The 10,348-nt window shown below is 41.6% G+C and overlaps 1 long non-coding RNA gene across 1 annotated transcript; it reads right to left on the bottom strand.

Moving 5' to 3' along the window:
• Positions 1-8,684: 8,684 nt before the first annotated feature.
• LOC142390401 (uncharacterized) lies at positions 8,685-9,732 on the bottom strand. Its single transcript, XR_012770460.1, has 3 exons — positions 9,374-9,732; positions 8,878-8,980; positions 8,685-8,794 (listed from the first exon to the last, which is right to left on the bottom strand). It is a non-coding gene; the product is annotated as an uncharacterized LOC142390401 (long non-coding RNA).
• Between the last annotated feature and the right edge of the window lie 616 nt (positions 9,733-10,348).

Genomic DNA, 10,348 nt, shown 5'->3' with positions numbered 1-10,348 from the left:
TACAAGGACAGGTGAGGCATTTTTTGTTGCAATTTAATCAAAATGCTGCTGAATCAAGTGTTAACATATTCCTAACTTTAACGTGAATATTTCTAATGACATTAACTTAATGTAAACTAAAAGTAATTGGATAATGGGGAAGTGTGTGTGCGTGTGTGCGCGTGTTTGCCTGCCTGCATGCCCAGCTGTATAAATTTGAAAGAACAAGACTGTTATCAGAGATATCAGAATAGTATCGGTATCGGCAGATATCCAAATTTAGTTATCGGAATCGGATCGGAAGTGAAAATATGTGTATCGGTGCATCCCTAGCTGCAAGCACGCGTCCCATGAATGCACAGCGGACATAACCTATTATGCTCTGAATGCGTGCAGAAGTTGTAGACAAGCTGGAGGTGGAAGAGAACCGTCAGGATCATCAGCAGGTCATATCTTCATTTATTTGAATCTTTTATTAGTTACTATAGTTTTCCTACTCCTTGTAAAAGACCAATACCTGCCGATTAAAGTGTTCGTTGGAGTAGTAGACCTAAATATTCAGCACACACCCTTTGACATGAGCAACTTAATGAAAAATGAAAAATATGTAGGAGTGTAATTAGGCTTCCGTGCTTAATTTTTTTCAAAGGTGACTGGTATGAACAGATTCCCAATAAGGCTATCTACAATTACCAAACTGGTATTAGTTCTGCCACACTGAAATGCTGATGCAGAGAGGGTTTTTTCCATGGTGGGGCTCAATAAAACCAAGACCAGGAACACGTTGGCTCTGAATGGAACTCTGTCATCCATCATGACTGTGAAAATGGCTGACATTGAGCCACAGTGCTTTAAATGGGAGCCCCCAATATCAGTCATCAAGCATCAAAATCTGCCACAAACACTTACAACAACACTCATAAACAAACACACACAGAGAGGGACTGCTCAAGGGGCCCATTTGGGGTTATGTTTGTTTTTCTTAATTTAATTTGTCTGTTTTTTCGTTTGTTAAGACTTTGCATACCTAAAACAATTTATTTTAAAATATAGCAGAATTTAGTGTAAAAGTGAAGATTTGTGATTTTGGTATAAATAAAACAATTTCTTTTTTTCTTTAAGTAGCTAGTTTATGGCGATGGGATACTGCAAGGGACCCCCCCCCAAAAAAAACCCAAAAGAAACCCCCCCACGCACACGGCCTGGCCCCTGCCCCGCCCGAATCTCACTCCAAGATAACTTGAAAACTTGAGAGCCCTGATTATATAGCATTACTGTCCAATGAATGTGGCAATGCGGATGATTATTTCCACAATTTTATGAATTTATAAATCACCATTTATTAAATAAAAAAAACGTTTCCACACTAAAGTTGGTTATTAAATAATTTACCATAGTTATGTAGGCTACCCAGACAGACCAGTAGAGCTGACTTATATCTTATAATAACGAATGTACAGTAATAAAGATTTCAGCTGCTCAGGTAGCCTGGCCTAAACGACTGCAGGGGGGCCTAAACGACTGTGGCCTAAACGCCAATGGCCTAAACGACCTGTATCCCTATGATGCACTCTGAATCCTGACTGAAACTCTTCAAACAGATTATTTCTGTGTAAATGATCACAAAGCTGAGCTGCAACAATTTTTTCAAGAACTTTAGACATAAAAGGGAGATTGGATATAGGTCTATAATGAGCCAACACTTCTGAATCAAGAGTAGGTTTTTTAAGTAAAGGTTTAATTACAGCAACCTTAAAAGGCTGAGGTACATATCCTGTCAACAAAGACAGATTGATCAAATCCAATATGGAAGTGTCAATTAATGGGAAAACCTCCTTGAACAGTCTGGTTGGGATTGGGTCTAAAACACAAGTTGATGGTTTAGAAGAGACTATTGCTGTCGTTAGTTCAGAGAGATCAACTGGGCAGAAGCCGTCTAAATACAAATCAGGTTCTAAAGATACTTCTAAAGCTGCTGTACTTGATGATACATCACTGATAATAGTGGGAAGGACTCCATCAATCTTCTCTCTGATAGAAACAATTTTATTGATAAAGAAGCTCATGAAATCATCACTGCTCAGAGTTAAAGGAATAACTGGCTCAGCAGAGCTCGGACTCTTAGTCAGCCTGGCTACAGTGCTGAAAAGAAACCTGGGATTGTTCTCATTCTCTTCTATCAATGATGAATAATAAGCAGTTCTAGCTTTACGAAGGGCTTTCTTATACATTGTTAAACTATCTTTCCAGACTAATTGAGACTCTTCTAAATTAGAGGAACGCCACTGTCTCTCCAGCTTTCTTGCAGTCTGCTTTAAAGCACGCAGCTGTGAATTATACCAAGGAGCCAATCTCTTCTGACTGATTACCTTCCTTTTCAGAGGGGCAACATTGTCCAGTGCTGTACGCATTGAAACTATAGTGCTGTCAACAAGAGAGTCAAGTGCTGCTGGAGTAAAGTTTAGGTAGTCGTCCTCTGTCATATCTGCACATGGCAGTGAAGAAAAGGATGATGGAATTAACTCTTTAAATCTGGTTACAGCATCCTCTGATAGACACCTTCTATATGTAAATTTCTTCTCAGAAACTGTATAGTCAAGTAATGTAAACTCAAAGGTTATCAGAAAATGGTCAGATAAGACAGAGTTATGAGGGAACACTGTTAACTGTTCACTCTCAATGCCATAAGTCAGCACAAGATCAAGGGTGTGATTAAGGCAGTGAGTCGGTCCGTGAACACTCTGAGAAAATCCAATAGAGTCCAATATAGAATTAAAGTTCATATTCAGGCTGTCATTTTCAACATCTACATGAATATTAAAGTCACCCACTACAATGACTTTATCTGTACTCAGCACTAACTGGGATAAAAACTCTGAGAATTCAGACAGAAACTCAGAATAAGGGCCAGGTGGACGATACACAACAACAAACACAAGAGGTTTCTGGGATTTCCACTTTGCGTGGGAAAAACTGAGAATCAGAGATTCAAAAGAGCTCAAACTAATCTTGGGTCTGGGACTGATGAGTAACCCTGATCTGAAAATAGCTGCCACTCCTCCTCCTCTGCCTGTGGTTCCAGGAACGTGAACATTTAAACAGTCAGAGGGAGTTGATTCATTAATGCTAACATGATCCTCCTGCTGCAGCCAGGTTTCTGTAAGACTAAATATATCAATATGATGATCACAAATCAACTCATTCACTAACAGAGACTTCGAAAGGAGAGATCTGATATTCAGCAAACCACATTTAATAGTTTGATGTTTTTGTTCAGTTAAAGTTTTTGCACAAGAGGATTTGCTCTTTTTGTGTTAATTGATTGGGGGGGTAGCAGCAGGTGGGAAGCTGCAGAGAAGTGTGTAAGACTACAACTCTGCATCCTGGTCTGAGCCCTGGGTTGTCATGTTTTAGGGTGGCAAATAAATTTGTCCAGAAATGATAGCCGCTCCTTCCAAAGTGGGATGGATGCCGTCTCTCCTCAGACCAGGTTTTCTCCAGAAAGATTGCCAATTATCTATGTAGCCCACGTTGTTTGCTGGACACCATCTAGACAACCAGCGATTGTAGGACGACATGCGGCTAAACATGTCATCACTGGTCAGATTTGGCAGGGGTCCAGAGAAAACTACGGAGTCCCACATAGTTTTAGCAAAATTACACACCGATGCAACATTAATTTTAGTGACCTCCGATTGGCGTAACCGGGTGTCATTAACGCCGACGTGAATAACTATTTTACCATATTTACGTTTATCCTTAGCCAGCAGTTTTAAATAGGATTCTATGTCGCCCGCTCTGGCCCCTGGAATGCATTTGACTATGGCCGCTGGTGTCTCTAATGCCACGTTTCTGACTATAGAGCTGCCAATTACCAGGGTTTTGTCCTCAGCGGGTGTGTCGCTGAGTGGGGAAAATCTGTTTGAAGCTTGGACAGGTCGATGGTGAACAACGGGCTTGACTTTAGAGCTATGCCTCTTCCTGACAGTCACCCAGCCACGTTGTAATCCCGGCTGCTCAGGTTCTGCTAGGGGGAGGCTAATGGAGCTAGCTACGCTAGGTGGCTCCACACTGGCTACAGGGACCTGGCTCGCTATCGGTTGATTTTCAACAGTGCAGAGCCGAGCTTCCAATTCAGATAACCTCGCCTCCAAAACTACAAAAAGACTATATTTGTTACATGTACCATTATCGCTAATGGAGGCAGAGGAGTAACTAAACATCTGACACACGGAGCAGGTGAAAGCAGGAGAAGGAGGAAGAGAACCGGTAGCCATGCTACGCTAGAGAACCAGACACACCGTTAAAAAGTGACAATAAAGATTAAAGATCTGTAGGAGTGTGTTAGAACAGAACGGTAAGCTATAGAGTTAACTATGCAAAATTGTGTAAGTTATAGATAGAAATAAAGTGATTATCAGTACTCCAAGCGGAGCAAGAAATTCCACAGTGCACAAGCAAGGTAACAGGAAGTGATGCAACACGTCTTACCGCAAAGCAAAGCGTCGTAATTGTGAGCAGAAGAGCAAAGGATAAGCATACAAAGAACACATCAACCAGTGTCATTTCATCTCACTTTGTCAGTTTTACCTGTTACCTTCCTTTCCTCCTCTCCACTTTCCCGTCATCCATTTGTGTAATTTCTTCTCTTTAACAAAGTTTACTTTTCTTTTGCTATCTTCTCTTCTGAAATCTCTGGGGTACTTTAAATTAGCAAAATGAAAAGTATGTTCATTGAGGTAGAGAAAATACACAGACCATAATGAAAAGGTAACTAAAACTGCTTTCAGGACAGATAGATTGTACGCCAGAGTCACCAATACTATTATCCATTTTAAACAGACAGCACTTTAAGCAAATTCAACAGCATGCAGGAATTGAAATCTCAAAATTAAATTGGTTATGAAAGAATTATTTTTAGTTTTGTCCATGTTTTCGGTAAGAATGCAAAGCAACAAGGAAACTTAAGAAGAAAGACAGCTGGGGGCATTTTGCATCTTCCCATGGGTTATTGGCAGCAGTAGGAAAGCTATGCTTGTGGATGATGATTGTAATTTTAAGTTTTCATCGATGAAGGGGGCAAGAGCTTCCCAAAAAACTGTGTATTTCTACACTATTCCCTCAGTAACTGACAATCTGCAGCAGCAAGTGTGACTCAGTTTCTGTGACTTCAAACTGAGTCACAGTTCATCACTGAGTGTGGGAGTGTGTTGTGCTGGAAAAAAAGGCCCATGGAGATCCTCCCTAAGGTTGTTATTTGTGCACACAAGTGACGCACAGGCAAATGGTATTTAATATGTGCACTCAGACGAATCATTATGAAAGCCCATCTGCATCATTTGACCAACAAAAATGTGCACTAATCAATTACTTGAGTCTGACCTGATGTTGACTGTATTATTATTAGAATAGACTTTTTATAGTTATGTGGGCAATTGAAATAAGAACCCACCGTGACACAGGTGTCACACGCCCTCTAAATGTTCTGGAAAATTCCATGAAAAGCTTTATCCTTGATTTTAACTCCTGAATTCCAAGAGTGACCCATACTTAACATCCTGGTGTGACAGGTCATGTGATTTAGTCTTCCCATAACATTTCCAAGATGTCTGTGTGCCAGGTTACCACTACGGGCCGAGCTAGCTAAATTTAAATCGCTTGTTTTTGGTTGCTAAAGGAAAGATTCAAACCATTTAAGAATTGTTATGCTTACATGGGATGTGCTTCATTACATTGATCCTGTTGTGAACACATTTCCTGAACAAATTGATATAAAACAAGTCAAGTAAATATCATTGTGACGTATATGTCACATCTGCCCTTTAAAGGGACACTATGTAATAAATTAAGTAATTTATTAGCTCAAATCAACATATTCATTCATAAATTAGTCCTCAGTGGTGTAAAATTATCTCTGTCAAAAATCTCACTTATCCTCCTGAGTGAAGAATACCTTGTCTGTATCTACATAGAGCGGGCAAGCTCTATGGAGGCTGCCATGTCCTTCCGGTCTATGAAAAACCACGAAGTGCCCAGAGGGACATAAAGCACTTCGAATCGCGTTTTCCCCAACGCCAGGCCTGCAAGCGGAAATGGTAAATAGATTTTATCTCGTAAATTATCCCACTAATAATGCATTGATTGTTACCAAACTTCTGCCGTAGTACACATAGGCCCTTAACTCACAAAACGAGGCATTAGAAAGTTTGTAAGTTTACCGGGAGTTTATTTAAAAGAACACTTTCCAGATAGCAACTACACACTGCTGCTAACGCTTACGCTGCGTCGACGTCACTTCCGGTAACTCCCGGAATATGACTAATTGCATTGCTTGCACACCAAAGGCTATGCCAACTTCTGTTATCTGACATGTTATCTGTCATCTGTATTTATAGTGTTATTGTATGTGTGTTATGTAATCCTTTGTACAGTGTGTCTTGATGTCTTTTTGTTTGTATGGACCTTGAGTCTGAAGCTATAGCTTCTTGAATCTTGACACATACCGCCTGCCGTAGTTCAAGAAGTTGCAGCGCACATTTGAAAACGCGAGGCGCTAGAGAGCAAATTCATTCGACTTTGCAAAATAAAATTGCACCACTAGATGGGGGAAGAAATTACAAAGTGTCCCTTTAACCTTAAAACTGTCATGGAAAACCCAGAGTGGTTTAAAAAGACAGTGGCAACACTCCCATAGACTTATATAGAAAGAAAGGAATGCAGAAGTCACATGGGGCACGGAGAGGCCAATAGTTCCAAACAAGGGACGCAGCTCCGTTGACCTCAATTGCTCGTCAAGAACAGTTACTGGTAAGTTGATAAAATAACGGCATTTTAAATGTTTTTTTTTACATTTTTAAGCATCATCTATCAGAAGTATACTCTTAGACATCGTTATTTTTACATTTGGTTAGCATTAGGGATGTACGATATATATCGGGCCGATAAAATATCGGCCAATTTGGGGGAAAATGATGTCATTTTTATAGATCCAATTTTCAGATAAAATAATCCGATAAATAAAAGTTTTCACGCGGAGATGCCGGCTGTTTTATTCAGGTCGAGTCGTCGAAACACTGGCCATGGCGCACTGGTTACGTCATTTACTGCGCCGCTGCCAGGACCCAAGCTAATACAACATGTCATCACCAGCATGGTCGGACTGGCAATCTGTGCCACCGGGCATTTGGGCCAGTCCACATTTGGGCCGGTGGCCTCCGATTTATTTTTATTTTTTTAAATATACGATTGTTAATTTGTATTTATCTAATCTACATTTGCTAGCAGCCCGTTAACGGCCATGTGGCTCATAATGTATTGTATACATTTTTGGGGGGGTGTACAGACCTTGCCTCTTCAGGGGCCCGTTGCACAAAAGTAGGATAAGGGATTAAGCGGGGATATGTTGGCTATCCTGGATCAACTTATCCGTGATCCGGTTGCACAAAAGTAGGATAAGGGAAGTGGGATATGTTCAGACGTAAGTTACCATGGAGATTTATTCTGTGAAGCTAGCCTGCTCCAGACCAGGCTAAGTTCCAGGATCTATTTAATCTCATTCCTTATCTCAGTCAGCGGTCGCCACAATTGGAAACCAATATTTATTCCACTGCCTAGAACATATTGTTAAAACATTTAACTATACCCACTATCATTATTGAAACATTTGTGATCATTAATTGAAATCATTTTAGATAACTGATGATTTTAGATGAACCACTAGATAATTTAGTTTCCCCACAGACTACACATAAATTACATCACCATATAAATATAAATACACATTAGAGAGTACCATGATGTTCCTTTATTGAACAAGGATGAATCAAAGCAAGTAAACCATCAGCTCCTTTCAAAACTGAAGTCACACAGTGCTCTACAAGACAAAAAGCACAGAATCAAAGCATGCAGTTTGAGACAAACTGTTTGTAAAAATGGCCTATACAAATAAAATTGCCTTGCCTATACAGCACAAAAACCTAACAAAAATTCCTCTGCCATTGCAGGCCCAACTTAAAGCAACATGCATATTAATTAAAATAATTTAACACATATTGGTCTCTGACCAGCCGACCACAGTCGTCATCCGGGAAGATGGCAGGATTGTCCCAGTCTATGAGAGCTGGCACTCTGGGGGCCCTCTCCTTTCTCAGGCAGGCCACATTGTGGAGGACAGCACAGGCCACAATGATATCACATGCCCTGTCTGGGCTGACTCTCAGGTGGTTCAGACACTGAAAGCGTGCCTTCAGTAGGCCAAATGTCATTTCGATCCGGGCCCTTGTTCTGGCATGGGCATGGTTGTATGCCAGTTGTGCCTCCAGAGGGTCTCCAAATGGAGTGAGCAGAAAAGGCTGGCAGGCATACCCTCTGTCACCCAGCAATACACCCAGGAATTCACCTGTGAATACAAAATGTTACCATCACAACCTCATAAGTAGTGACAGTCTTAACACAGCCATGATGTTAAAAGTGGTTATCAATAGAGGTTCTGTGGCTCACCTTGTGATGGGCGCCGATAGATCTCTAAGTTCCGAAACACTCGGGAGTCGTGGACCGAGCTGGGCCACTTTGCCACAACATTATTGATCAAATAGTTAGCATTGCAGACCATCTGAAATGATAAGATGTTAAACCAATTAATGCACATCACAGGCAATGTACAGTGTTCATTAATTAACTTCATCAAAAGTCATGTTCACCTGTACATTGATGCTGTGGAAGTTTTTCCTCTTCACAAAATCCCCCTCATGGCCACCTGAGGGGGATTTTATTTTGATGTGTGTGCAGTCCACTGCACCAATGACATTGGGGAAACCTGTAATACGATGCAATGAGTATCTTACTCTGAATGTTAAAATTGAAATTGTAACTGTAATTTAAAAAAAAAAAAATTCTTACCTGCAATCCTATAGAACTCCTCCTTGATGTCACAGAGTCTTCTATGCCCAGGGAAGGAGATGAAGATGCTTGCAAGTCCTTTAATTGCGTTTTTTTTTCACTGCTAAAACAGTACAGGCAATGTGTGGGCAGGCACATTCTTAATAAAAAGTTGCTGCCATGTCCATTTTGGTTGCTTGCTTGCGCTTGACTCAGAGCGCGGATCTCGAAAACACATGAGAAGCAATACAGAATCATACGCGGTGGACAGCACAGCTTTATGCCAATTACGCACACAGGCTCCACACGCATCGCGTCTGCAATCATAACTCATTAGGGGAAATCACATTTTGCCAATATTTTAGAGACCCCTCAACATTTTCCAAATCATGTTTTCGGGGGAGTCTCGTGTCAGTTTCAGGGGGTCTCGGATCCCCCAAGTCCCCCGTAGTTCGAACACTGCCTAATTGTGATAATTTCAGTGGAGTGGTGAGTGTGTATTTGTGCACTACTTTACGCATTCAGGCGGTCAGCAATGGTTTGCCACGCTTGCTCCCTTTGTTTTTTAACTGTGGCAGTATTTCCTTTTTGTTTTATTTTCTCCGTCACCTCTTCATATGCTTCCATTAATAATTATTGCTCCGCTGGGGAGAAATACGCCGCCCTTGTTGCCATGGTGAATCAGTGAATCTATGATCGATCGTGGGGTCTATTTAAGAAAGCCGTGTGCAGCACTTATCCAGGATCGGTTTCACCTGGCTTAATGAATCCGTGTCTGCTCATCCTGGATTGGCCTTTGTGCAACCAACTAAGCCCGGGCGCCCATGTTTTGGATTCCTTGAACCTGGCTAAGTAACTCATCCTGGATGTCTAAATCCTACTTTTGTGCAATGGGCCCCAGGACAAGTTCAGAAGCAGGTGCGTGTTACGATTGCACCCCCTGCCCCCATCCCTCAAGTGGATCTGTCTATACCGCCATTAGGCATCTTCTATGTTTCACTTAAAAATTATCAGATTAGGGGGTGGTCAGTGGCGTGGTGGGTTAAGCAGCCGCCCCATGTGCAGAGGCTGCGGTCCTCGCTGCAGTGGGCCCCGGTTCGAGTCCCGCACCAGCCCTTTGCTGCTTCCTGTCTCTCTCCAACTGTCCTGTCCATTAAATTATTTTTAAATGATCAGATTAGGCTAAATTATTATGGAGGACGGGGGAAAATTGCCAGGACCGATTTTTTTTTTTTTTCCCAGTCCGACCCTGTTCACCAGCATGGTGGTTTTTCTCGGTGGCAGAAGATGACAAAACCCTTGCAGTTTGTAAAACTTGCTCAGCAAGGATTCCGAGAGGAGGAAAGAAAGCGTCGTTTTAACACAACGAACCTCAAAGCTCACCTGAAAAGCCGTCACCGTGGCGAAGCAGTATTGAGTGAGTATGAGGCTGCAGCCGCTAGCAGTGCTAAAGTCAAGGCAAGCACGACAACAACCCGGAGGGTGGATGTCC

The sequence above is a fragment of the Odontesthes bonariensis genome, chromosome 10, assembly GCF_027942865.1.
Source record: "Odontesthes bonariensis isolate fOdoBon6 chromosome 10, fOdoBon6.hap1, whole genome shotgun sequence".
Lineage (NCBI taxonomy): Eukaryota > Metazoa > Chordata > Actinopteri > Atheriniformes > Atherinopsidae > Odontesthes > Odontesthes bonariensis.
Note: the sequence above shows the minus strand (reverse complement) of the source record. Positions and strands in the feature narration are given on the sequence as shown.